The 26,601-nt window shown below is 35.5% G+C and overlaps 2 pseudogenes; one reads left to right on the forward strand and one right to left on the reverse strand.

The window, feature by feature from the left end:
* Positions 1-4,235: 4,235 nt before the first annotated feature.
* LOC149002502 (protein translation factor SUI1 homolog 2 pseudogene) lies at positions 4,236-7,707 on the reverse strand (annotated as a pseudogene).
* Positions 7,708-19,338: 11,631 nt separating this feature from the next.
* Positions 19,339-20,865, forward strand: LOC149002503 (epidermis-specific secreted glycoprotein EP1 pseudogene; annotated as a pseudogene).
* The last annotated feature ends 5,736 nt before the right edge of the window (positions 20,866-26,601 follow it).

Genomic DNA, 26,601 nt, shown 5'->3' on the forward strand with positions numbered 1-26,601 from the left:
AGAGAGAGAGAGAGAGAGAGAGAGAGAGAGAGAGAGAAATTTTTCAAAACTATTTTATAATGCAAAAGTTTACCATTGTAGGGCAATAATAATTATACGATAGAGACTTTAAAAACTATTTTATAATGCAAAAGTTTACATACGATAGGAACGTGATTTATTTTTGTATAATTAAGATTTCGGGTGCCATTACTGATAGCGATGCTGATGTGGTTCAGTAAACATTCTAACAGGTTTTGGTGGTTCTTAAATACTCTGTTTTTAATCTTCTTCTTCTCATGATATTCTGAAAATTTTGAACTCCTAGTTTTTGAAAATTCTCTAGAGGAAGAATGGGAAATGTAATATTTCTGGAGATGCTTAGGGAGATTTCTTTTGAGTTTCAGGATTGTTTGATGTGTGAGATGCATTCTAAGAAGTAGCTCAAAGTACTTGTCGATGATGATGACAAGTCATCTTCTTAGATGGTGGATCCTAAAAACAAAGATAATCATGAAAAGGTTTTTCCTGATAGTATGAGGGTTTGGCCATCGATTATAATATTGCTTGTCTCACCATATGCCTCAAACTATTCTGCAATGTTTCCTTTATAACGGTTTTTTGTTCGATATTGACGCTTTCTTTTGAACTTAGAATCATATTGTATGTGAAGTGATTTAGGGTTTTCTATAAGCTAAATTGATACTCGGTCGTTAACTTTTTGCAGTTAAGATTGTCCTAGCTGGAGCCTCAGTGGTTGACCTACTATAAGATGAGAAGAACAATTCAACCTTATGATTACCGAAGTTCATATGCCTAACATGGATGGGTTTAGATTATTGGAGATTGTTAGCTCAGAGATGGATATACCTATTATGAGTCAGTTCAGAATTTTGCTTGAGCATTTGTAATCTTAATTTCCTCATTCGTGTCTTCCATTAATTGTTGACTCATCTATCACATTAAGTGTTTTAAATGGTTTCCATTATAAATTCTTGATACATAGATGTTCTATACTTAAATAAATGAAGATTTCACAGTCTGCTACTTAGTCCTATCCAACTGAAAAGAAATGCAAAGTGCTATAAAATGATTCTGGATGAATGCTGAAAACAAGAGACACAACAAAAAAAAACGAAAACCCCGCCCCCAGGGGGGGGGGGGGGGGGCGGCCCCCCCCCCCCAAAAAAAAAAAAAAAAAAACCCCCAAAAAAAAAAAAAAAAAAAAAAAAAAAAAAATAAAAAAAAAAAGATTGATAATTTGATCAGTTAAATCAGAGAAGAACTTAATAACAGGCTTAATGATGTGCTAAAGCATTTTGCTCTAAAAGAGATTACAATATTTTTGGGAACTAACCAGTTAAATCAGAGAAAAGCACAATAACAGCCTTAATGAGGTGCCAAAGCAACTTGCTCTAATAGAGGTTACAATATTTTTTAGAACTGAAATTACAATTTTTTGCATATTAATTTTTCTAAATATTTTGAAACAACTTTATGTCACGTGCATAAAAATATTTAATTCTGAAAACAATTTTATCTCCCACGAATACTAAACACCTTTTCCTACCAAAAAAGAATACTATACTCCTTTTTTTTTTTAAACCATGGTCCATCTAAACCTATACATTTATACTATTCTTCCAACCCTCATCAGTGTTTATCAAAAAAAAAAAAAAAAAACTTCTTACATCTTCCTAAACCCTTTTCTTGAAGCATTTAGATGAACACAAGTTAAAATACCTAAATAGGCTATCCAATGAGATTATTAGTGCATTAACTCTCCAAAATCACGAGGCTCTCATTCCTAAAACTCATAAAATTTTAACTCATTTAATTCATGTAATACTTGATGTTTAAATTCATGAGGTTTTCGTGAGATTCTATAAAAATAACAATATCATGAGTTGAACTCTTAACAGATTAGACAACTTGTATATCGTATATCAATGGTTTGGTAATGACCAGAGGTGTAATCATAAAAAGGAAAACCATTTGAAAAAAAAACCCATAATCTAAAAGGTATTTGATCTTGTGGATTATCAAAGAACCCAACCCCTTATCATATGATGAATCAAATACCATAATATTCTATGAAGTATGAGATAAATAGAATTCGATAGATTGAATGTCACATTATTATATGAGATATGACCAGTAGAATCGAATTTTTTTGTTGAGTATTGTGCAATCTATGAAGGATGATCAACAAAATGCGCTAAATTGAATCCATATTATCGTATGAGATATTGACGAATGGAATTAATTATCTATTGTTTATTATTTGCAGTTAAAAAGAGAAAATACAGAAGATAGAAGATAATTAGGCATGGATGGTGTCGGCAAAGGAATTAATACCAACCTCAAATGGGGGTGCATTGACTATTTGTGGTTTGATGCTTGAAACTTTACAACTTGCGTTGTTATATTCCATTGAATTGGTTAATAATACTAATAAAATAATATATCTATCTTTATGGCTGATTTATCTCAAATAACTCATGGAATGCAAAATCACAGTTATAAATCCCATCTCTAATGAAGCAGTTTTCTTTATCAAAGAGAGTTGTGTTATTCATAAAAAATCTGTCATTTAGCTTTCTAATTATTTCCCTTCTACTCCACAGATGATTAAACAATAGTGGAATTTGGTCGGAAAACTTAAAATTCTTCCCCAAGTATAGTAGATATTTATGAAATGGTTAGCCTCTTTTGGATCTGACAACAAAATAGAAAATTCTAGAAATTTCAATTATAAGTTCTGTTGCTTGAATTTTGAAGTCCTCTGTTGTTTAAAAGAATGTGAGCTATAAGTCCTTGGGGGTGTGCACTATTCTATGTAGAGTGTTGAAACAAAATTTTATTCTAGAAACACACCACCTAAAATAAATCGATTTCTCTTTGACAGCTTGACATTTTGTTTTAACTTTATCATTGCCAATACCTACGTGAAACGAATACTAATTTTATATCAAGTCTCTCGAAGTAATAGTGTTTATTGATTATAATCCCTATTGAAAGAGTGATTTTTGATCTATGACCCCTATTTTGTGTATGGCAGGATATCTGCCAAATGTCCAGAAGGCTGAGTCACCTTGATTGATATTGATGAACATGTTATCTCCAGAATTTCTAATTCTCCCCAATTGTTATTTGATGAATATGTTCATCACTACTACATCAAGCACGTTGATGATTTGCTCATCTGGTTTCATATGTATGATTTGGACATTCTAGAGTAACCGATTTCATATGGATTGTTTTCATAGTTATTTTCATCACAGTCACATTAGGTATATTTATGGATGGTTAGCTCCTAAAGCAACTGGTTTACAAAGTAGCAGGTTCAATTTTTTACAAATTTTAAACTAATAAACAATGATGAGTTAAACTATTTGTTAGATAATCAAAAGTATAAACATAACAAAGAACTATTCTAAGGTATATCATCCATTAGCATCGTCTTTGAAATTATAAATTTGTTCAAGAGTTCTTTATATAAGAAATATTTGATGTCTGTGGATTATCAGAAAACTCATATCCTTAACAATTCTTTATTTTTATTTTTTATTCTTTATAGAAAGTCATTTGTATTTAAAAAAGGGGAAAAAAAAACAAAAAGTACATATCTTACCTGCGAATCTCTAAACAATAGATATTTACCCATCAAAGTTCCATTACAATCCATTTGAGAAGTCGACCATTCAATCAACCTCAACAAACCATACTTGAGAAAGAGAAGGAAAAAACCCACTAGAGAGACTAAGTGTGTATTTGATAACAGTCTTTTTTATGAACAACGTTTTAAGTGAGAATCGTTTTCTAGCGTTTTTATCAAAGAACGGTGGTTTGACCACAATTTCTAGCCAAGAACGTTTGAAATAATCGAGACTTTAAAAAAAGAAAAAAAAATCTTATAAAAGCAGGAAGGAGTTAGAAGTTGGGTGAATGAAATTTGGATCGAATGTCCCTCTTTGACGTAATTTTTAGACATGTTTTTTGTATTCAAGAATCGAAACAAGTTAAAGTTGTTTTGCAAAAAGTCTTCTCAAACAAAAATTGGACCGCTATGTTTCTTTGTTTCTTATAATTGAAGGAAGATCCCATTTTACCAAATGATTTTTGGCGTTTTGAAAACGAAGGAACACAAAAACTGTGTTTTGGTCGGTTACCAAACTCACCCTAAAAAGTTAAACGTAACAAAGCATACGAGAACGGAAGGAAAAACCAAAAGGAAAGACCCTAATAATTGAACATGAACAACGTCAACCTCAGCTCTCAGAACTTAGAAACCATGAATCTTGAAGTGTTCTTTCTTTGCAATCCCAGCTTTAATCGGAAACCTAGAGACGTTCTTTCATTGATCCCTCGGAGCTGAATAACTGTACCACCCAATTTGTCATCCACCACAACACTACCATTGCAACGGAACTCTTTCTTAAGATCCTTAAGAATGTTCTCACAACTATACTCTCGTTTCAGACCTTGTACGTAGTGTTGTCAAGCTCTTCTTTCCATTCCTCAGTTGTATACGTATGTGTACATACTCCTTAGCTCCAGGGCACTTGAGTCCTTAGCCTCAGTAAATGGATCGTAAATAGAAGGCACCTCGACTCGATCGACCTCAACTATGTACTTTGATTTCAGAAGCTATGAATCAAGATAAAACTAACCCGATCACTTTGTAAACTGCAGCAACGATGGATAAATTTAGTAAAAACAGCGAGAATTTAGAGAAATATATTCATCAGAGAAATCCTAATCAAGAAAACCTGAAAACTTATGAAGGTCGGAAGGAAGAAGGAATAGAAAGTGAACCTGATCAGAAGAGAAAAGAAGCGCAAACCTAGAAAATCGTACAAGTTACAGAAGAATGAGTTTATGAAAAGGTTTTGGGTATATATATATAGGTGTTTCAGAGGTATTGAGGTTTTATTAGAAAGTTTCCAAAGAGAAGGTGGATATCTTTAAAGGAAGGGTTTCCAAGGAGTAGGGATTACTGTTGGTGAATTGAAAAAATGGTCAACTACAGGGCTGGAAAGGCAAGTAAATAAGTTAATATCATAGGAAGGAAGAGTTGAACTTGTTCGATCAGTGATCTCGAGTATTCTCATTCACAATTTCTCTCCGTGTATTGGTGGTTTAATGGTATTATAAAGAAAGCTGAGACATGGATGCACAACTTCATTTTGGATGGGGAATAATGATTTTGTTAGAGATATTACAATGAGAGGTGGAAAACTGTGTAAATCACTAAAGGGTGGGTAGGAATTCAGCATTTGCAAGATGTAAATTGGGCATGTACATGATGAGTTGCATATGAGTTATTTCCTTAGAAGAAGATTTGCTAATGAGTACAGTGGGCTAAGATGTGAATTGGGTGGTGTTGGAATCTATCTCTTGATATGGGCATATTGGTCATTCTCTGTTTAAGTGGTTTAGTTGTAGTTTATTTTCATTTAGAGGGGCATTTCAGTCCTTTCTAGTGTTTATATTTAAACTCTTGTTTTGAGTTTAAGGTTTTATATGTTAAGCATTGGGTTTTCTTTCTCTTTGAATTGCAATTCTTCTTTAGTTCTCTTGCTCTTTAGTCTGAGACTTTGTGGTTGGTTTCCTCTAGGGGTGCAAGTTTAGCCTTGGCAGCCCTGACCCCGCCCTGAGCCCGCCTTGAGCCCGAATAGGGCTTGGGCTCAAAATTTTGGCCCTAAGGTCAGGTTAGGGCCAAGGGTGGCCTTGGGAATACTCTCTGGCCTGCCCAGCCCATCTTGGCCCGTCCCTGATTTCAGCCCTGATTTTGGCCCTGATTTTGGCATTGATTCTGGCCCCGATTTTTGCCCTGATCTTGACCTTGATATTGGCCTTGATTTTAGCCCTGATTTGGGCCCTGATTCTAACCCTTATCCTGGCCCTGATCTAGGCCCATGATTTTGGCCCTGATTTTAGCCCTGATTTGAGTCTGGACCCTTCACCCATATAGAGAGGAATTAATTCTAATCCACATGAGTGAATACTTGACACATGTAGAATTTTAAAAACATGATCATATTTTGTAAAAAATTAATAAAAATAAATTATATCCTCATTACCAATGTAGTAAGCATCCATCTGATTTTGGCCCCATCTTGACCCTAATTTTGAGTCTAGTCTTAATGTTAATTTGACTTTGATCATGTATTAGATTTTTACTTTAATCTTCATATTAACATTGATATAACTATAAGTCTCAACTTAGGGCTGCAACTAGGCCGAGCTAGGTCAGGCTTTTGCAATCCCAAGCCTAGCCCTATATGTTCTAATCTGAGCCTATTCCCGCCCTGACCCTAGTTCAGGGCCAAGGATTATTGTCCCTAGCCCTAAGCCCTACAGGGCCAAGCCAAGCCCATTCCCTCCCTAATTGGGCCTAATTGGGCTGGGTCGGGATGGGTTGGCCCTGACCCTGATTGGCCTTGATTGTCCCTGGCCCTGACCCTAATTGGCCCTGACTTGACCCTGGCCTTGACCCTAATTGGCCTTGACCTGACCCTGACCCTGATTGGCCCTGACTTGACCCTGGCCCTGATTGGTCCTGACCCTGGCCCTGATTGGCCCTGTCCCTAGCCCTGATTGGCCCTGTCCTTGGTCCTGACCTTGATTAGCTTTGTCCCTGGCCCTGATTGACCCTATGTTAGCCCTAGCCTTAATTGGTCTTGTCCTTAGATCTAAAATATTAATTGGTTTATTCACGTTGATTTATTATTAGAGTGGTAGAGTCGTTTTGGAGGATTATCCTTTTGGTTGATTTTTAAGAACGTTTGACATATTGATTGGTTTAAAAATTATGTTTGTTTTTTGTTTTTGTGATGTGTTTTTTTTTTTCTCATCCCCCCCTCTCCGGGGGAGTAAGACTTGTTCCCCAGTGAAACAACAATGGCAGCAATAGAGGTGTAAATTGATGAATGTTGAAACTATACAAGCATGCAAGAAGATTTTAAACATTCAGACAAGTTGATCAGGATTTGGTGGATTTTTTTTTTAGACTCTGTTGCTTCTTATGGAGTAATCGATGTTGCTTCTTCAGTTCTGTAAACATCGATGTTGATGAATGTGATGAGTAATATATAGTTATGTTTATAGTAATGTATATTAAATGTTGTTTTTTTATTACCTTTTAATAAGAACTTCTTTGTAGACCACATTCTTTGTGTAATTTTCTAATTTTGATGCTTTGTTTTTCTTTTTGATGCATACTTTTGTTGTTGACATTGAGATTCCTCTTGATAATACAACGTATAGTTGTCCATGTAAGAATACTGGTTCAGGTAGATAGATTCCGACCTTTGGTATTGTTTGTCCTTGTGACTTGTTAATCGTCATTGCAAAACTTAGACAAATTGGGAACTACTTTCTTTTTAGACGAAATGGATATCTTTCATTTTCTGCCATGCATAATGGTATTCTTGGAATTGGAACCAAGTTTCCCTGGAACTGACCAACTGCAATTTCAGTTAGGATTACACTCTTTTGAAGTTGTCGACAAACCAATTTTGTTCCATTGCATTCTCCTTGTACAGGATTTAAGTTTCTTAGCAGCATCACAGGGCAATTTTTTTTCAATATCAAACGATGAGGTGGCAATCCATTTGGTGCCAATGAATTGAGAAATTCATCAGGGTATTGTGTGTCTGCATCATCTATTGCTGAATCATAGCTATAGTATATCAAACGTTCACCTTGGAATGTATCAGTCATTATCTCATTTATATTGTCAACTATTTCATTTTTAGTTGCTAAAATAGCTCTTTCTGTGATCTCTTTTGTTGAGTAGAGCTGCTGTTGTTGTTCAGGGAATATTTCATTTATTAATTCTTCTTTTTATGTTTTTTCATCTTCCATTTTGATCAACATTTCCTGTGGTATTTTGGTCATATCTTCTTCTTCTGTGGGTTCTTCTCCATTTCCCACCCTCAATAAGTATTCACTGAATCTGGAGTCATTTATGGCCCTCATATTTGTTGTTAGCAGTAACTTTTGAATGGTGGCCCATAAATATGATCTGACCAAACTGTATTCCCTGTTTGTTTTCTATTTGTTTGTTGGATGAATTAAATTATTCAAAAGATAAATCAAATATATTAACTGGTGTTCACAACATGCAAAGTAACAATAGATAACGATACTAAAGTTAATTTAAACATACCTTAAAATTAAGTGATGTAGGTTAATCAGCCGAAAACAATTTCTTAGAATGGCAAGACTTTTAACATACCTTTAGAACTGGTTCACTGATTCAGAGGTAAAGAATGTTTAAGGACTGTTATAGGAATAATACTAAAATATGTGAGTTCAAACCAATGAGGCATAGAACCTACGTAGACAATTGTTAGTAGTACCAAACCAAAAAGGCATAATTCTACGTATGGGTTAAAACGGAGTCTCCCTAACCAAACTAAAGAATATTAATTCTATCATAACATACCAATGGTCCTCTTCGGTCTTTCCGCAGATGTCCCAGCACTTGCGTCTGTTTTCCCACTGCGCTGCTAAAAACAACAATTATACACATGAGAAAATGACATACTAAAACAACAATTATATGGGGAGACTAATGAGAAAATGACATACTAAAAGATTCCAAAAACAATCATTGGAAAATGATACACACGAGTTCAACAATTTTGTTGGGATGGTATTGTGACGGGTGCGACAACAAGGGGTAGGGGTTTCTGGTTTGCACAGACAGGCGAGGGAGTAGGGAGGGTTATGCAATGGGTATGGGAGGTGATTCTAATTAGTTTTGGGCAGAATGAGGAGTGAAATTCACCATATTAATTCCCTTTAGTGGCAGAGAGTTGCAAGGAGAAGGATAAAATAAAACAATTTAGAAGAATTCATATGTTAATGGTGATTTTAACATACCTGTACAATTGCTGTAGGTGCTGTCAGAGTGACAAATTCAATTCTCAGAATGGACGTGGTTAGATTGACAATGGAGCTGCAACTGTTCAAAAATTTAAGATCCAAGAATTGTTTCCTTCGATGGAAGAGAGTTGCAGGGAGGAATTGTTCAATATGTATGGGATTATTTGGGCAGCTTAATAGTCCTATTTGTAAATTATTTGAGATCTATGACGGTAATCAGGGATATTGGACTCTACAAAAAAAAAAAAAAAAAAAAAAAAAGAGTCAGGGTTATTGGACGTTCACTCTTCATTGAGTGATTCCATACCAAATTCAATTCCATTTACCATAACGGTTAACAGTAATCAGACAGCCGTTTAGTCTTCATTCAGTGAATAATTCCAATTGTAGATTCTTTCCATAATTTAATGAAATTGTGGATTCTTCATTGAGTGAATGATAATTTAATTTGAAATAAAATGATAATTGGAAAAACGGTTATAAGGGTTATCAATTCAATTCCACTTACCATAACGGTTAACAGTAATCAGACAGCCGTTCAGTCTTCATTTAGTGAATAATTCCAATTGTGGATTCTCTCCATAATTTAATGAAATTGTGGATTCTTCATTGAGTGAATGATAATTTAATTTGAAATAAAATGACAATTAAAAAAACGGTTATAAGGGTTATCAGCGCCTCAATCATTGTTCACTGATTTCATTCAAAAATAAATTTAATTCCAAATAAGGATCATCTCCATAATTGAATGATAATATGATAATTTAATTTGAAATAAAATGAATTAAATAATTTGCATTCACAATTGTACACATACTTCTCAATTAATACAAAGGAATACCAAATTCTAATTTAATTTAATTCTATATGAGGATCATCTCCATAATTGAATGATAATATGATAATTTAATTTGATTTCTTGTTCTTCGTATTTGCTTACCACAATGATTAATTGGAAAATGAAATACAAACAAATTAATAAATATAATGAATTCAATAATCTGTATTTACAATTGTAGACATACTTCTCAATTAATGCAACGGATTACCAAATTAAAATTGTGTCAATTCAGAGGGGTAATTGTGGAATACTAAATGTAGCCATCTACAATTGAGTTCATACTTTTATATATATATATATATATATATATATATATATATATATATATATATATATATATATATATATATATATATATATATATATATATATAAAAGATGATTCAAGCTCATACAAAATGATAAAATAGTCAATAAGTTGATAGTGTTGCTTTAAACATAAATAAATTAATACTCCATAATTCTATATTGTGCTGTGAAAGTCTCCCATTGCTTTGGTGATGGAAATTGAAAACCTCTCCCATTGATATCCTTATTCAACAAAAATATTCATATTCAAAACTTTGTTAACAAGTAAATCAACGATAATTTAGTAATGATATTTTTTTTCGTAGTTAAAGAAAATGATAATTTAAGTACAGACATAGTTATCTGTCCTTAATAAGTTTTTGTTTTTTTTTTTTTTCCTCTGAAATATCATATTGGAGGCAAAAGAAAGATGTCCATATTCATGATGAGAAGTTAGGGTGTAGATTTGTTAGATATTAATTCTCTATATACTAGCTTTATAATATATTATCTCTCCTTAGTACAAAAAAAAAAAAAATCAATGATTTTTGAGAACTAAAATGACTTAGTTCGAAAAATAAAAATAATATAAAAAGTGAACTCATGGTCTAATATGATCAAAATGATTGAAGGTCATAGTTGAGATAGGGGTGCAAGTTTGGATCTGGCGGCCCTAACCCACCCTAAGCCTGCCCTGAGCCCGAATAGGGCTTGGGCTAATGATTTTGGCCCTAAGGGCGGGTTAAGGCCAAAATATTCTGGCCCTGAACTAGGGCCAAGGGCGGGCCTAGGATTACTCTCTGGCCCGCCCAGCCCATCTCGGCCCGTCCTTGATTTTGGCTCTGATCGTGTCCCTAATTTTGGCCCTGATCTTGGCTCTGATTCTGACCCTAATCTTGGCCTTGATCAAGGCCCATGATTTTGGCCCTGATTTGAGTCTGGACCTTCCACCCATATGGAGAGGAATTAATTCTAATCCACATGGGTGAATACTTGACACCTGTCATATTTTGAAAACATGATCATGTTTTATAAAAAAATTAATAAAAATGAATTATATCCTCACTACCAATGTAGTAAGCATCCATCTGATTTTGACCCAATCTTGACCCTAATTTTGGCTCTAGTCTTAATGTTAATTTGACCCTGATCATGTACTAGATTTTTGCCCTAATCTTCATATTAACATTGATATAACTATAAGTCTCGATTTTGACCTTAAGTCATTTTGATCATATTAGACTATGAGTTCATTTTTTATATTATTTTTAAGATAATTTTTATTTTTTAAACTAAGTCATTTTAGTTCTAAAAAATCATTGATTTTTTTTTCTTCTGTACTAAGGCGATATAATATATTATAAATAATAAAATCTAGTATATAGAGAATTAATATCTAACAAATCTACACCCCAACTTCTCATCATGAATATTGACATCTTTCTTTTGCCTCCAATGTGATATTTCAGGAAAAAAAAAAAGCTTATTAAGGAGAGATAGTTATGTTCGTAACTAGAATATCATTTTCTTTAACTACGAAAAAAATATCAATACTAAATTATTGTTGATTTACTTGTTAACAAAGTTTTAAATATGGATTTTTTTTTTTGTTGAATAAGGATATCAATGGGAGATGTTTTCAATTTCCATCACCAAAGCAATGGGAGACCTTCAGAGCTCAATATAGAATTATGAAGTATGAATTTATTTATGTTTAAAGCAACACTATTAACTTACTGACTATTTTATCATTTTGTATGAGCTTGAATCATCTTATATTTCTATGAATTTTATTTTCAGTTTACTTGTGATACTTTTTTATATTTTTACAAATTTACATTTGATATTTTAGGTCCAAAGATAGGAACAATTAAGGTTAGGGCCAAGATAGGGTCAATCAGAGCCAGGGACAAGGCTAATCAGGGTCAGGGCCAGGGACGGGGCCAATCAGGGTCAAGGATAGGGCCAATCAGGGCCAATCAAGGTCAAGGCTAATCAGGGCCAACTCATCTCGACCCGGCCCAATTAGGGCGGGAATGGGCTTGGCTTGGCCTTTTAGGGTTTAGGGCCAGGGACAATAATCCTTGGCCTTGAACTAGGGTCATGGCGGGAATTGGCTTAGATTAGAACATTTAGGGCTAGGCTTGGGATTGCAAAAGCTAGGCCCAGCCTAGCCCATTTGCAGCCCTACATGGACTAATATACAAAATTCGCCAAATCTAGTTAGAGGGAAGCTAGATAGTTAGAGAACCCGAGTTCGAAAGATTCTTGCAAAGATCAAAGGATCGAGCACAAGTTATCCTCAGTAGCCTACCCTCAGAGCAACGGGCAGGTCAAAGTCACCAATAAAACTATGCTTGACGGATTAAAGAAAAGGCTTAATGAACTAAAAGGAAGGTGGGTTAATGAATCGCCAAGTGTCCTCTGGTCATACCGAACAACCCCAAGGACGACCGCTGGAGAGTCACCATTCAAGCTCGCCAAGTCAAGCACATTTTATTGACAAATCTATTGCTATGTGTTCATGGTGTCGGTCTACTACACATGTAATTGAGGAATGCCCTAGCTATTCTGGAGGCAAACATGAAAATGTTAGTGCGATGTTTTCAAACCCATACACTAACACGTACAATCCTGGGTGGAAGAATCATGCTAACTTTTCATTGTCTCAAAGGCAAAACCAAAATGGATTAAGCAATAATTCCACACAAAATCACTTTGGTGCCCCTTAAAACAAAGTGCACAATTTTCTCATAATCAAGATTTCCAGTTCCCTCAAGCCCCAAATTTTCAGAATGCCAATTTAGTTAGGCTTGTCAATCCACCTATTGTATCTCATATGCCTCTCATTGTACAAATCAATCATCACCTGGTTTCAATAGAGGTAATAATCTGGAGTTTTCGCGTCTCTCTACCTTAGAGAAGGATATGGAAGTACTTTCCAGCACCTTCATGACTTCTATGCATAATATAGAAAAACAAATTTCCACTCTTGCAAATGGGTTGTCTGAGCGAGAAAAAGGTAAAATGCCTAGCCAGTTTGAGTTAAATCCTAGGATTCAGATTCAACAAAGACCATCAAATTTATCAAATCAAGTCAACCAAGTTGAATCATCCCCTTCTTCTTTAGCTTCAATTAATTTGTATCTGCATTGAGAAGTGGGAAAGGGTATTTAACAGGTGAGCCACATATTAATATAAAGAACGAGATTCGTAACTACTGTGATGAAGAGAATGTTCAAATATCTCCTAACAAAGGTTTGTCCTGAAAAACCCATAGAAGTTGAGGATGAGCCAATTACTGTAGCGGTACCTAAGTTTGCTAAACCACTATCTGAAATTATGAGAAAAGAAAAAATTTCAAATGAGAGTTCTTATGTTCCTAAGGCCCCTTATCCCAACCGTCTAGTTAATAAGAAGAAGACTACAACTATGGAGAAAAATTTTGATGTCTTCAAAAAGGTAGAAGCAAGGTTTAAAGTATCGGTATCGAGTATCATATCGGTCAGGTGATTTTAAGAGACGTATCGTCCTGTATCGAGTATTGTATCGCTTTGGCTAATGTATTTTAATGTAATTTAATGGAGAGACGTATCAAGATGTATCGTATCGTATCGTATTTTATCGGTTGGGTCAAATATGGATATGTATCGGCTAGTATCGTGGGATACTTTAAATCTTCGGTAGAAGTGAATATCCATCTTTTAGATGTCATATCTCAAATCCCCGCCTATGCGAAAGTGTTGAAAGATTTATGCACTCATAAAATAATCACTAGCATTCTCAGAAAGACGTTCTTGGCAGGTAACATTAGTTCTATAATTACTCAACCTATAACAGCCAAGTATAAGGATCTAGGGAGCCCTACCATAGCTTGTGTCATAGGCAATACACACATTGAACATGCTTTATTTGATCTTGGTACAAGTGTGAATCTTTTGCCTTACCATGTTTATAAGCAACATAGGATTAGGATAATTGAAAACAACTAGAACTACTCTTCAGTTGGCAAATAGGTCAGTTAAGATTCCTAAAGGGATGGTTGAAGATGTTTTACTGAAGGTGGGAGAATTTATTTTTCCAATTGATTTCGTTGTACTAGATACTAAACATTTTTCAATTAATGATGAAATCCCAATAATTCTAAGAAGACCATTTTTGACTACTAGTAATGCATTAATCAACTGTCGAAATGGCCTCTTGCGGTTGTCTTTTGGAAATCAATCTGTGGAGTTTAATATGTTTAGGATAGGAAAACAACCACAAATAAAAGAAGAGATCAATATGCTTGATGAGTCTTTGGATTTTCTCAATAATTTGATTATCAACTTTGAGATTGATTTTGATTTTGAATTTCAAGAATGTATGGATATGTTGGATGATGATAGTGAAAGTTTCTTTTCTGAAGTCTTAAATTTTCACACACCTTTAGAACTATTAAACCCCTATCCATCTCCATTCCTAAGCCCTCAATAATTAAACCTTCCAAGCTATAATTTTAATAGTTGCCTTCTAATTTGAAGTATGCTTTATTGGGACAAATTCTCTTCTTGTCATTGTTGTCTCTACTATAACTTCTGACAAAGCAGAAGAGTTGATCACACTGTTGAATGATAATAGGGAAGCATTGAGTTGGTCTATCACTAATATCAAAGGTCTAAGCTCTTCCATTGTACAATATCATATTCATCTTATGAATGATGCTAAACCTTCTAGAGAGCCTCAACGGATGATGAGAAATTTCTCTTACATGGTAAAGGTTTTTCTTGAAGTCTTTAGGGATGACTTTTCTATTCATGGTTTTTCTTATTTAGAGTGTTTTCTCCATCATACATTGATATTAAAGATAAGATTAAAGCTTCCCATGATAAGCACATCTTGACTGAAAGGTATACCCCTTATTTTGTCTTCCTTGTTTATCTTTTCATGCATGCATTAAGGACATTGCATTACTTAAGTGTGTGTGTGTGGGGGGGGGGGGGGGGGGGGATAGCTTCTTTGTATATTTTAACTTTGACTTTTGATTAGTATACATATTTTTTCAATTGCTATGATGTGTGAAGTGAGAGTGATTTTGGTACCTATCGTGAACACATAAAAACCCTGTTGAGAGGAAGGTAACTTGTATATATATATTTTGATATGGGACTTTCCTTAGAAAAATAAAAAGTCCTTAACTTAAGGCATTGGACTATCTATGGGTTTCGTGGGTCCTTGTTTCTTTGGCTAGGAGTTGAGATCAATTTTTTGTATGGTATGACAAAAGTTCAAAAAAAAAAAAAGAATTTAAAGGAAAAATAAAAAAGAGTAGAAAGTAAAAGTTGAATTCCTTGGAACTGGACAGGGCACTCCGACTCAGGAATTGAAGTGACTTGATCAAAACTCTTAGGAATGAGATTATTGAAAAAAAAATTTGCATCATTGTCTATGTGTGCATATGCAAAGCAAAGCTACAAAGTAACTTGGGTTTCTGGTGTTCGCTCTACCATGTCATTCAAACCAACTGTAGTAGAGTAAAGTAGAGTTCACTACTCAAAAGAAAAAAAGAGAGATAAATACAAGTGTCATCAATGCCTTGGTAAAATTGTTTGGTCAAAAATACTTCAAAACCTAAGTCCTTAGTCCTCTTACTCTATAAGTGGTTTTGCTTGAAGGAGAGGTGTACTTGAAAAATATAAGGTGAGTCTTTGATTGAGATATATGCTTAGTCTCAAGAATCAATATGGGGTAATAAAGTTCAAATGTGGGGGGATCTTAAATCGATGGTGAGAAAAATTGTCGTAGCTATTGATCCTGTATGAGTACTTACTAATTATTAGAGTTGAAATTTGCAATGTTTTATTTTTAGTTGAATTGGAATTTTGGATGTATATTATTTGCAAACATCCACGAGACAAAACTCGTCCTCTAGGGGTAACCTAGTGGTTTAAAGGCTTGTTGCATATGCTAAGTGTAACCGTGATTCCTACGAAAGTGAGTTAGGATCTTATTTTGTTGCATTAGTTTATTACCTACATTTGTATTTTTTTCTTTTATTCTTACTTGAGGACAAGCTTAGTCTAAGTCTGGGGGAATCTAATGAGCACATTTATGTGTGAAATCTTAGGGCATAAAGCATGCATTTTATACGCTTAGAGTGGAGCTACCTTGGGTTTTATGTTGTTTTTGTAGATTTTAGGACTTTTTAAGATTTAAGCAAATATTTGGAGTTTTGGGTATGAAATATGCAATTTTAAACGTCAAGAGATCTGTTCAAATTCTCAAGTGCGAAAATGAGCCTGATTTGGAGCATGATGGGCTAGAGATGTGATTATGGCCCAACTCCAAAATATTTTAGAGATAAAGAAGCAAATTTTTATTTGCAACTGAGATTAGAAATTATCAATCAAATCTACAGAGGTATTATTGAGAGAGTCTTAATAGAGAAAAAGAGTCATTGCATACTTAAATATCTTATTTCCTATTTGGGACTTGATCAAAGAAAGAAAAAGAGGAAAAAGAATTATATTCAAAGAAGGAAGATGGAACAATCCAGTCCGTTTTTGAATGTCTCTATCCAATTTTGATCAAACTTTTCATCGAATGATCATCCGGTGTTTGATCAAGCTGATTTTAAGAGGAGAGCTTCACGACTTCTTGATCTTCAAATCCAATGGTGGAATTGTGTATTTGATCTCTCTAAGTTAATCTGATTAGTACGCCAAAACCCTAATTGATTGAGTCAGATAGGAACTCTTAGTTTGATTCAAGCTCTATCAAGACTCATATCCCATGTAAACTCTATAAAAGGAGAGCATACTTCAGCAAGGGATGACGTGTTTGAGAGCCTAGGAGAAGCACTCTTTCTTTTCTCTTTAGTTTATTTAGGATTTCTCTAGTTTTCTTTGATTGCTTTTGTGAGATTCTAATTTTTAGATTGAATATTTAGGTTTAATTTTTCTATATAATGTAATTTTAAGTTCAATTTCAAGTTTAAGTTTCAAGTTTCAAGTTTGAGGATTCGTTTTTCTCTAGGTCTAGCAATTGCAGATCTTAATTATTCTAGACCCTGTTGTTAGGGTTGGTTGAGATTTGAATAGTTAGTTCAATTCTTTTTTATTATTTGAAGTTCAAAGATGCAAGTAAGTAACATTCTTCAATAATCTTCTCTTCTCCCCCCTCCATTCTCACTTCTATCTACCCCTTCATATTATTAATTTAGGATTTACTTTCAGCATTTATTTATTGTTCTCCTTTCCCCTGGGCCCTTGATCAAAGATGCCTACAGTCGTGTCTCTCTTTGGTTAATGTTTCCATTTTCCTTTTATTGCTTTGATTATTTCCTTTCTGCATTTTTTTTTCTTTCTAATATCCGTTCCCCCGATCGGTGGATTGTAAGCTACGACAAAGGGTCCACGGTCAAAGTCATTATAATTATACTCCCCTTCCCTAGATCCAGAGCTGACACTCGGATCACTTCCCTTTTATTTTTCGCATATTTTTATGCCTTTTTATTAATTATGCGTTGGTTATGTTTGCTTTATTTTTTTGTCTCACTTCGATTGCATTAGATGTATGGATTATGACCGCTCATTTAATTTAATTAATAAGTTAAAATCTTTGAATCATTGCACTCTCGCATTATCATTAAGAGGTTAATTCTAAAGTGGCATATCTCCTTGAGATCGATCTGTTAGCTACACGATACCGTGCGCTTGTGGTTATTTTTAATTTCACAAACAATACTGCTTATGCAGGGGGAGATTGGGTGGGGAAAGCAATTCCTTTCCCCGCACCATCTCCAATAACTACACCAGGAAAGGAAAGAAGAAAGAGAATTCTAAAAATATCAACTATGTTTCATGTGTTGCTTCACTTGGTAGGTTAAGAAAACTCTTGGGTCATCCTAAACCTCCACTTTCTTAGGCCCCAAACTTTACACATTCGATTTCAGGAAAAAAGGAAGACTTATCCGCACAATACAAAGGTTCTAATCCTGTCCTAAAAACCACCTCCAAGAAAGTGCATATGAGGTCTAATTCTTCTCACCTTGGATCACATGTTCAGATGTCCTTGATCCTATGCTTCAATCACCATATAAAATACATCAAAGAGAGACCCTTGTTTTCGTGGGAGCATTTTTTTAAAACTTGTCCTTTCAAGTTCCCCTCGACTAATTTATCATATATCTGTCTTTCATTCATGAGTAGTGAACCTACTGTGACTAAAACTAATTCCAACCATGAACAAGAGGATTACTTAAATGTTATGGTGTTCAAAAATTGATTTACAATGCATGCTCTCATTGTTCAATCCTAAGAATAAAGAAATAAAAAACTCTTATCAATATTTTCGCTTTCGCATAACCAAGAAGATAGAGAAATAAATTAAAAAAAAAAGGCATCGATCTATCCGAAATCATTTGCCTTGAGGATCCGGATATCGTTATCAAGAGAAGCTGAGAAGCCCTAACAATAGCGTCAGTAGACATTGATGAGAACTGGTCATCTTCGAAGCTGGCTGTCCTCAGCCATTGCTGAAGCCATTATCGAAAAAGAGAGAGATGAGTCAAACAGGTAAATGGAAAAGCTTGACCATTCAGATGTGTTCGGTTAGACAGAAACGAGTCGTCATAATCTTCTTAATTAATGAAGCTTTTATTATTTTAAAAAGAAAAAAATTTCCCAAAACATGCAATAGAATTTAGAATAAGATTATCTTTTAGATGTATGATATTGATTAAACATTTTTAATGTAGTCTCTTTTTCTTTAATTTAACATTTTTTAGTTTTCGACGAGAAACTATTCATATTCCTTTGGCTGTTAATTCTTTTTCTAAAAAATGAGTAAGGGAGAAATTGAGAATTAAATTGATTCAAATAATTTCTAGAATTTTAATTGATCATTATAGACATCATTTATTATTAATACAAAAGTCTCATTAATTAAATATAGAGAAGTATTGGGGAAAAAAAATGAAATGTATCGATGTCCCTTGAGTTCATTTTTTTATAATAATAATAATAATATATGATATCATAAAAAATTAGAGATACGAATATTACATATATGCCTCTCTGAGTTTTGTGTAAGTCCACTTTGGCTGCTTTGTCAAATAAAATATTTGGTGTAGGGAGACTGATTGTCACGCACAAATTGCCAAACGACCCCCAAGAATACTGCACGTGCCACGTTCCCTGTGCCAGCGATTTCCATTCTTTTTATTTCTTAATGCAAAGCCATTCATTGATATACTACAAAGCCACGTTAGAAATCAGAATTTTTTAGAATTTCAGGTCTATAGAATATGAATGAAACTTCCTGCCCACCTACATGTATAACTAGATTATCTGTCTTCCTTCCTTCCCCAAATCTCAAGTAGCAGCAAAATGTCTACTGCTACTCCACATTCAGTGAGGTTCGTTACCTTCTTCTTCATAAGCATATTGCCTTTAACAGCTCTAGCCACTGTTCCTGCTTCCAAGACCTTCAAATTCATAAATCAGGGCGAATTCGGCGATTACAGTGTCGAGTACAGTGCAAGTTACCGTGGCTTAAGTCTCTATACATTTTCCTTTGCTCTTTGCTTCTACAACGTCACTCCCAATGCCTTCACTCTTGGCCTTCTAATGGGTAGCTATCGCTCCCAGTCAATCATGCGTTGGGTTTGGGACGCCAACCGTGGCAAACCAGTTAAAGAAAACGCCACTCTAACATTCGGCACCGACGGCAATCTCGTCCTCGCCGATGCCGACGGCAGTGTTGCGTGGCAAACAGGCACGGCCAATAAGGGTGTTGTTGGGCTAACGCTTCTCTCGAATGGAAACTTGGTGTTATACGATAAGAAGAAAAGATTTGTTTGGCAAAGTTTTGATCACCCAACTGATACACTCTTGGTGGGTCAATCACTTCGTCCCTGGAGGACCTACCAAGCTTGTTAGTCGTCTTTCCGAAATCGACGGCTCTGAAGGTGCTTTCAGTTTTGAATTGGAGAAGATGTTATGGGCCATGTACATGAAGAGCAAGAATTCTATTAAGCCTTTGCGTTATTATCTTGACGCTGTTAATGGATTTCAAGGGAATATAACGTTTACACGGTTACTCTTCCATTGTACCCCTGATATCGCTGTAGCCACTTCTTCTGATCTGACGTTCGAGGTGGAGTTCGACAATGTGTCTTCTGGGGATTTTATTCAAGCCGTGGCAAAGTATAACGCAACTTCTTCTATGCTAAGAATAGGATATGATGGTAACTTAAAGATCTATACTTACGATGACAATGATGTTTGGAGAGCATGGGAGATCACTTATACTCTCTTTGACAGGGAAGGAACTTTGAGTGAATGCCAGCTTCCTACGAGATGTGGGTCATTGGGAGTTTGTGAAGATAATCAATGTGTGGCTTGCCCCACCCGAAAGGGCATGTTGGGGTGGAGCAAGAGCTGTGCTGCTCCCGTGTTGCCTGCTTGTAACAATGGTAAGGGTGTGCCCAAGGTGGACTATTACAAAGTTGTGGGTGTGGAGCATTTTATGAATGCTTACACTGAGGGAGATGGACCAATGAAGGTGGCTGAGTGTAGAGAAAGGTGTACTAAGGATTGTGGATGTTTGGGCTTCTTTTATAGGGAAGAATCCTCCAAGTGCTTGTTGGCTCCTGAGCTTGGCACTCTCACTAAAGTGTCAAACAGTAGCCATGTTGCTTTCATTAAGTATTCTAAGTAGAGTTTGGTTTCTGTTCATTTTAGTTCTCTTTTGTGTTGATTGTTGTGCTATTTCCATTAGCAATTGAGATAAATTTGTCTTTTTCGTGTTATATACTTGGGAAAAAATACATTACCATTGAAGGATTTCGTACCTCTGTAATAAGGAGGAGCAGTGGGTATAATGAAAGTTCCTTTTGCGTTTTGAATTACTTCCTTTTGCGTAAATAGGATTTGGTGTAATCTATTTACTTCTTTCCCTTTCCTATTTTTAATTCTTCTTTTCCATAACTTTATCTGTATCCGAGCTGTGTTTATCTTGGGGAAATTGGTGGTGGAAGAAAGTCATCAGGTTCTGGCATTTTTTTGTTTATCAACTCTTTATATGTTATTATAAAGATATTAGCTTGGAATGTAGAGGTATCAATGGTAATTTTACACAGCAATGCATGGGAAAAAATTTCATTAAACATAAGCCTGACTTAGTTTTTCTGTGTGAAACAAAATGTTGGGACCATCAAATGTTAGTTCAAGGAATGAGGAAACATTTTGATGGGTTTTATATGGTTGTACCAAAGGGTTAAAGGGAGGTTTGATGGTCTTAGCATCGTCGGGTTTTCAAACTCAATTGATCCAATTCGATCCCTCAACCATTATAATATGATGCGAGATGAAGGACTGTCCCTTTGTGGTTGTGTTCATTTACGCACCCCGTCACTATTATGATCTCAAAATGTTTTTGTCTCACTTGGTTTCTGTTTTACAGTCGATTCATAAACCATTCGTCATCATGGGGAATTTTAATGAACTTCTGGAGGCTAAAGACAAAGTCAGTGGAAGCTTTAAGCCCTATTGTGCTCTCCCGGCTTTGAGAGCAATCATTAATGAAGAAAACCTTTTTGAATTTGCGGTGCCTGGATGTCCATACACATGGACTAATAGACAAAATCCGCCAAATCTAGTTGGAGAGAAGCTAGATAGTTAGAGAACCAGAGCTCGAAAGATTCTGCAAAGATCAAGGGATCGAGCGCAAGTTATCCTTAGTAGCCTACCCTCAAAGCAACGGGCAGGTCGAAATCACCAATAGAACTATGTTCGACAGATTAAAGATTCAACCAATTAAAAGGAAGGTGGGTTGATGAATTGCCAAGTGTCCTCTGGTCATACCAAACAACCCCAAGGACGACCACTGGAGAGTCACCATTCAGGCTTGCCTACTGAGAGTCGAGGTTCAAGTTGGATCCCTTAGAGAAAAAGAATTTGACGAAGAAGTAAATATTGAAGGCATGAGGGTCAATATAGATCTCCTCAATGAAGTAAGAGATAAGACAAAATATCACCTAAAAGAATATCAAAGGTAAATTGCTATTTACTACAATACCAAAGTAAAAATGAGGCAATACCTTCCCGGAGACTTAGTACTTCGTTGACATCAGCATCAGACCCGACCAACCAAGGAAAGTTAGCTCAAAACTAGGAAGGACCGTACATAGTAATCTAGCAGGTTGCTCTTGGAGCATACCACCTACATGACTCAGAGACCGAGCAAGTGATTCCTTGGTCATGGAATTCGAACAACCTTAGAAAGTATTATCAGTAGACTATCTCACAAATTTTTTTTTATTTGATTTAAGGGGTTGATTTTACCCTAATTTAGTTATACAGATTAGCAAAATTACCTCTCACTTTTTCAAGCAGGAATATTAGTTTTTAAGCAAACAAATTATTCTGAAGAAGAAGCAAATAGATATATTATTTTCCAAGTTACCATGCTCGAGAAGAAGCAGCAAATATCTCTCGACTATACTATTTCTCAACCACACTTGTCAAAGCCTCAAATATCTCTCAGCCGCATGAAGTGAAGAACATATATGACAATTTAAAAATCAAATTTGGCCAATCTGGAACAATAAAGAGATGATAATAACAACTTATCAATGTGGGTCGACCACAAGGAGATGAAGTAATATAGAAAAAGTATCTCCAATACAAAAACATAAAAGAGTTACAAAGGCAATAAAAACTTGATTATACATCAAAAGCACTGAGCTAGAAAAGATACCAAGTATCTTTTGCAGCATGCTTCTCATCCTCGTCCAAGCCATCATCATTGCTTCTTGAACCACTTTGCTCACCTTCGTTGGCACCAACCTCCGTTTCATATGGGGCCGGTTCCCAATTTGAATCTAAAAAATCATTAACTTCAATTAGGAAACCCCCAAGAAAAGGATCCTTGCCGATTGCCCATGAAGGTCGAGGATATCTTCAGCTCATCATAAAGTCTTGGATCGATGAAGTCTTGAATCCAAAAACGTCTTGGGTCAATTATTGAGTGAAGACATCTTTGTATCCATATCTCCAACCATAGCTGAAACCAGGTCCACAACATGCGAACTTCATCAGTTAAGTCATCAAAGGTTGCTAGAGAGGATCAAGGAAGCCGAGATTGGAGTTCTTGTACTTCTACTCGAACAGAAGCTTGATCCTTGATGACAACCTTTAGCTAGCCTCAATATCTCCGACAACAATTTATGATTTTCCTTCAACTGTTGCTCCAATGATTTGACAAGCTTGGCAGATGCTTGCTCAGATCCCTCGAGCTCAGCCACTCTTGTGAGAAGAGAAACTTCCTTCTCAACCAAGCCTTCAGTCCGAGATTTGAGGTTCGACACCTCGACCATTTTATTCTTTAGACTGTCTTGAAAATTATGCATTGATAAATGGTCATGTCAAGTAGTTTCCAAGCAAGAACCCAAAGCTTGGGTAAGGTTGTAATGCATCCTAAAAGAAATAAATCACCAAAGTGAGACCAAGTTGAAAAAGAATAAGCATCCAAGAAGTATGGAAGGTCGAGACAACACTTACTTGATCTAGTTTATTGTCATATGTTATGATGTTTGATAAGATGAACTTATGTTTGTGTTCATTTTTGAATAACATTTCATAATTATGATTCTTGAATGTTTTTTTTTTAGATGAATGTGATTTTTGAACATAATAATGTTTGTTATAACTTCATAATTAGAAATGTGATTATCAACATAAAAGTAGTTTATTGAAAAAAAATTAACCCAACCGCTTTGGTCGCCTTATTGCCTCTTGGGTGCCGCTTTGTCGCCTAATTGCTTAGGCGAAGCCCCAGCCACGTTGGTCGTCTTGCCATCTTGACGACCTTATTAGGAAGTAAGTATTCTTGTGTTATTCTCTCTGGCATCAAGGATTTCATTGGGTTTCCTGCTATCTAAATTTTGCTTTTTGGTGACTTGCTCGTTGAAGGCATTACTCGACCAACACAGTTAAGCACATTCTTGCAAGTTCACTCGTTCAAGCGGTTGAGTATGATTTTGCATCAACAACTTTATTCAATCACTTTTTATAATTGCTCTTTCAAGTACTCATAGATATTCTAGCAAAGTAGAGGAGTTCAAGTGCATCTGTTCTTGATTTCCTAGGACATCTAAAAGTTCTTGTTACTTTGTTCAATCACTTCTTTTATTTGTATTTCTATACATATTTATATTTCTCGTTTCACATGCAATGTCATTAGAAGATATAGCATTGATGAAAACTAAACACTGAGTTGTTTAAGTAAGAAAGAGGGTCACTAATGTGGATTCTTCATCGATAAAGCAGAATGGGCAAAGAATATTATAATCCTTGTCCCTTATGAACTACTGAAAGATGTTGGATGAAGAGCTGGCAAATATAAATATTCGAGCTAAGTAGAGCCATTCACAGGCAAGCCAGGAAAAAAATTCATACAACCATGGATAGTATCAATTAGGTTTACTATTTGTACTAAAGAAAAATTTACTGTTACTATTATTTTTAGAGAAAATCATGTTTTGACCTTTTCAGGTCCACCTATGCTAGACCAGAAGATGAAAAACATTGATTGGTGTCGATTAGGTTTACTATTATTTTTTAATGAATTAATGTTTTTACCCTTTTCCATATATGGACACATTAATACAAGATCACCTACGAATAAGTACCAATCTCATCAATCCTGATAAAAATCAGTTGCGATCTTGACCAATACTAATCTCGATATGGACAAGCTCCGTTTGAACAAGAAGTTAAAATTTCTTCTTGTTGATACAAAATCCTGCTCATCCTTCCTGCAAAACACGTGCTTGATCTTGTGTGGTCGAGGTACGTCTCCGACGAGCAAGTCAGTACCAATGAGATATGATCATAACTACTCAATAGAAAATTCAAGTAATTGATCACATAGAATATGAATACTTATTTTCTTATGCCAACTTTGTGGTGTTTATATAGTGTAAGATATTAGAAATTGATTTGGAATATAACTCTTAAAGGAGTTGTTTACTTGATTCATTTATCTAGGTAGTTGAAGTATAGTAGAAGTTCACTTTGATCGGGTACTCTTGGGTTTGTGGTCGGTCCGCCTATAGAACATATGGTCGAACCAATTTACATAGAACTCTTGGTCGGACCGTACAAACCTGTGGTTAGGCCGGAATGTATAGAATGACCAGTTTAGTCATTAACACTTCTTTTTAATTTCTCCGACATTTTCCAACGTTCTTCCATCCTTCATTTTCAAGGATTTTCCTCGGGTGTTCTTATGTATTGGATCACATTTTTTTAATTGTATTTTTATATTAATATGTCTAGTTCAACATGCAAAGTCGGCAGGGATTGGCGATGCGGATCAATTATGCCGGACCGCCGAGCCCCCTCGATCCGGGACGATGAGTCCACAAGAAAGGAGATGCGGGCCGGCTTGGTGCCGGGCAGCCGCCCCGATGGCAAAGTAGATGATGAACCGAATGAGGCTCGGCAAAAGCACACAAGAAGCCAAAGTGTAGGTGCACCGGAGGGGTAGACGTGCATTTATAGTGGAGTGTTACCTTTCATGTGTTGGTAAGTAGCGGACAAGGGCGATGCTCCTCGGATCATGCCCTTGCGTGGTCCCATTCAACACGGAGTGACCCATAACAAGGATGATTGCTATATAGGGCGGGACGCTTTGGCATGGATGACGGAATCCTTCCCGATCAACGAGGGAGCCCCACCGGCCGGACGATCACATTCGCGAGAACCGGGTGTAACCCGACTAGTATGACAATGTGTTATATTCGGGTTATACCCGTTTGGTTCTCATCTTTCCGTATCAGGTACAAAGAAAATTCATTTACTAAAAGTGTCGTATAACTAATGAAATCTGCTTTACATAACTGCAGATTCCATGTACTGTTAATAGGCCAATCAATCGGAGACTCAACTGAAAGAACCAACCTTACCAATAAATCCGCCGCAGAGTTGGCGAATCTCGAAATGTAATGAAAACTACAAGACTCAAAGGAGCTAGCAGACGTTTGATATCATGATAAAAGAAAACTTGAATTCTGTATTGAGTTAAAAAAAATTTATTATCTTTAATTATATTAACATATATCAGTTATATTCTTTAATTTATCTTCCTCGATGAGCATGAAAAGTTTGTCAAGCATGTCTTTATCGCCTCTTTGATGAAGAGAAAATTTTGTTTTTCTAATTGATTTGTATTAAGTGTTTTTTTTTATTATTATATCTTAAACGTATCTTTTTCTTAAGCATATACATACTCTAATTTGGTAGTGTTGCATCCAATCCATGCATAAAATCTGCAGTCAAAATTTACAAATATATATTTAGTAAACACAGTGAAGAGACACCAAAGGTATCTCAAGTGGCCATACATATAGGCACAATTGTCATTATATGGCATTCTGCATACAAGCCTGTCTTCCAATAAACCTGCAAACATCTCTTTCTTTTGTTATAGGATTAGAAACTGAATACATCAGGCAAACTGAAGTGAGGGTGAACAACCTCAAGTGATTTAGAAGTGGAAAAGGGTTCTCTGAGCTTTTAGTGTTCTTCGACGCAATCTCATGCTGCAATG

The sequence above is a fragment of the Hakea prostrata genome, chromosome 10, assembly GCF_041222555.1.
Source record: "Hakea prostrata isolate BN-2017 chromosome 10, UWA_Hpros_2, whole genome shotgun sequence".
NCBI lineage: Eukaryota > Viridiplantae > Streptophyta > Magnoliopsida > Proteales > Proteaceae > Hakea > Hakea prostrata.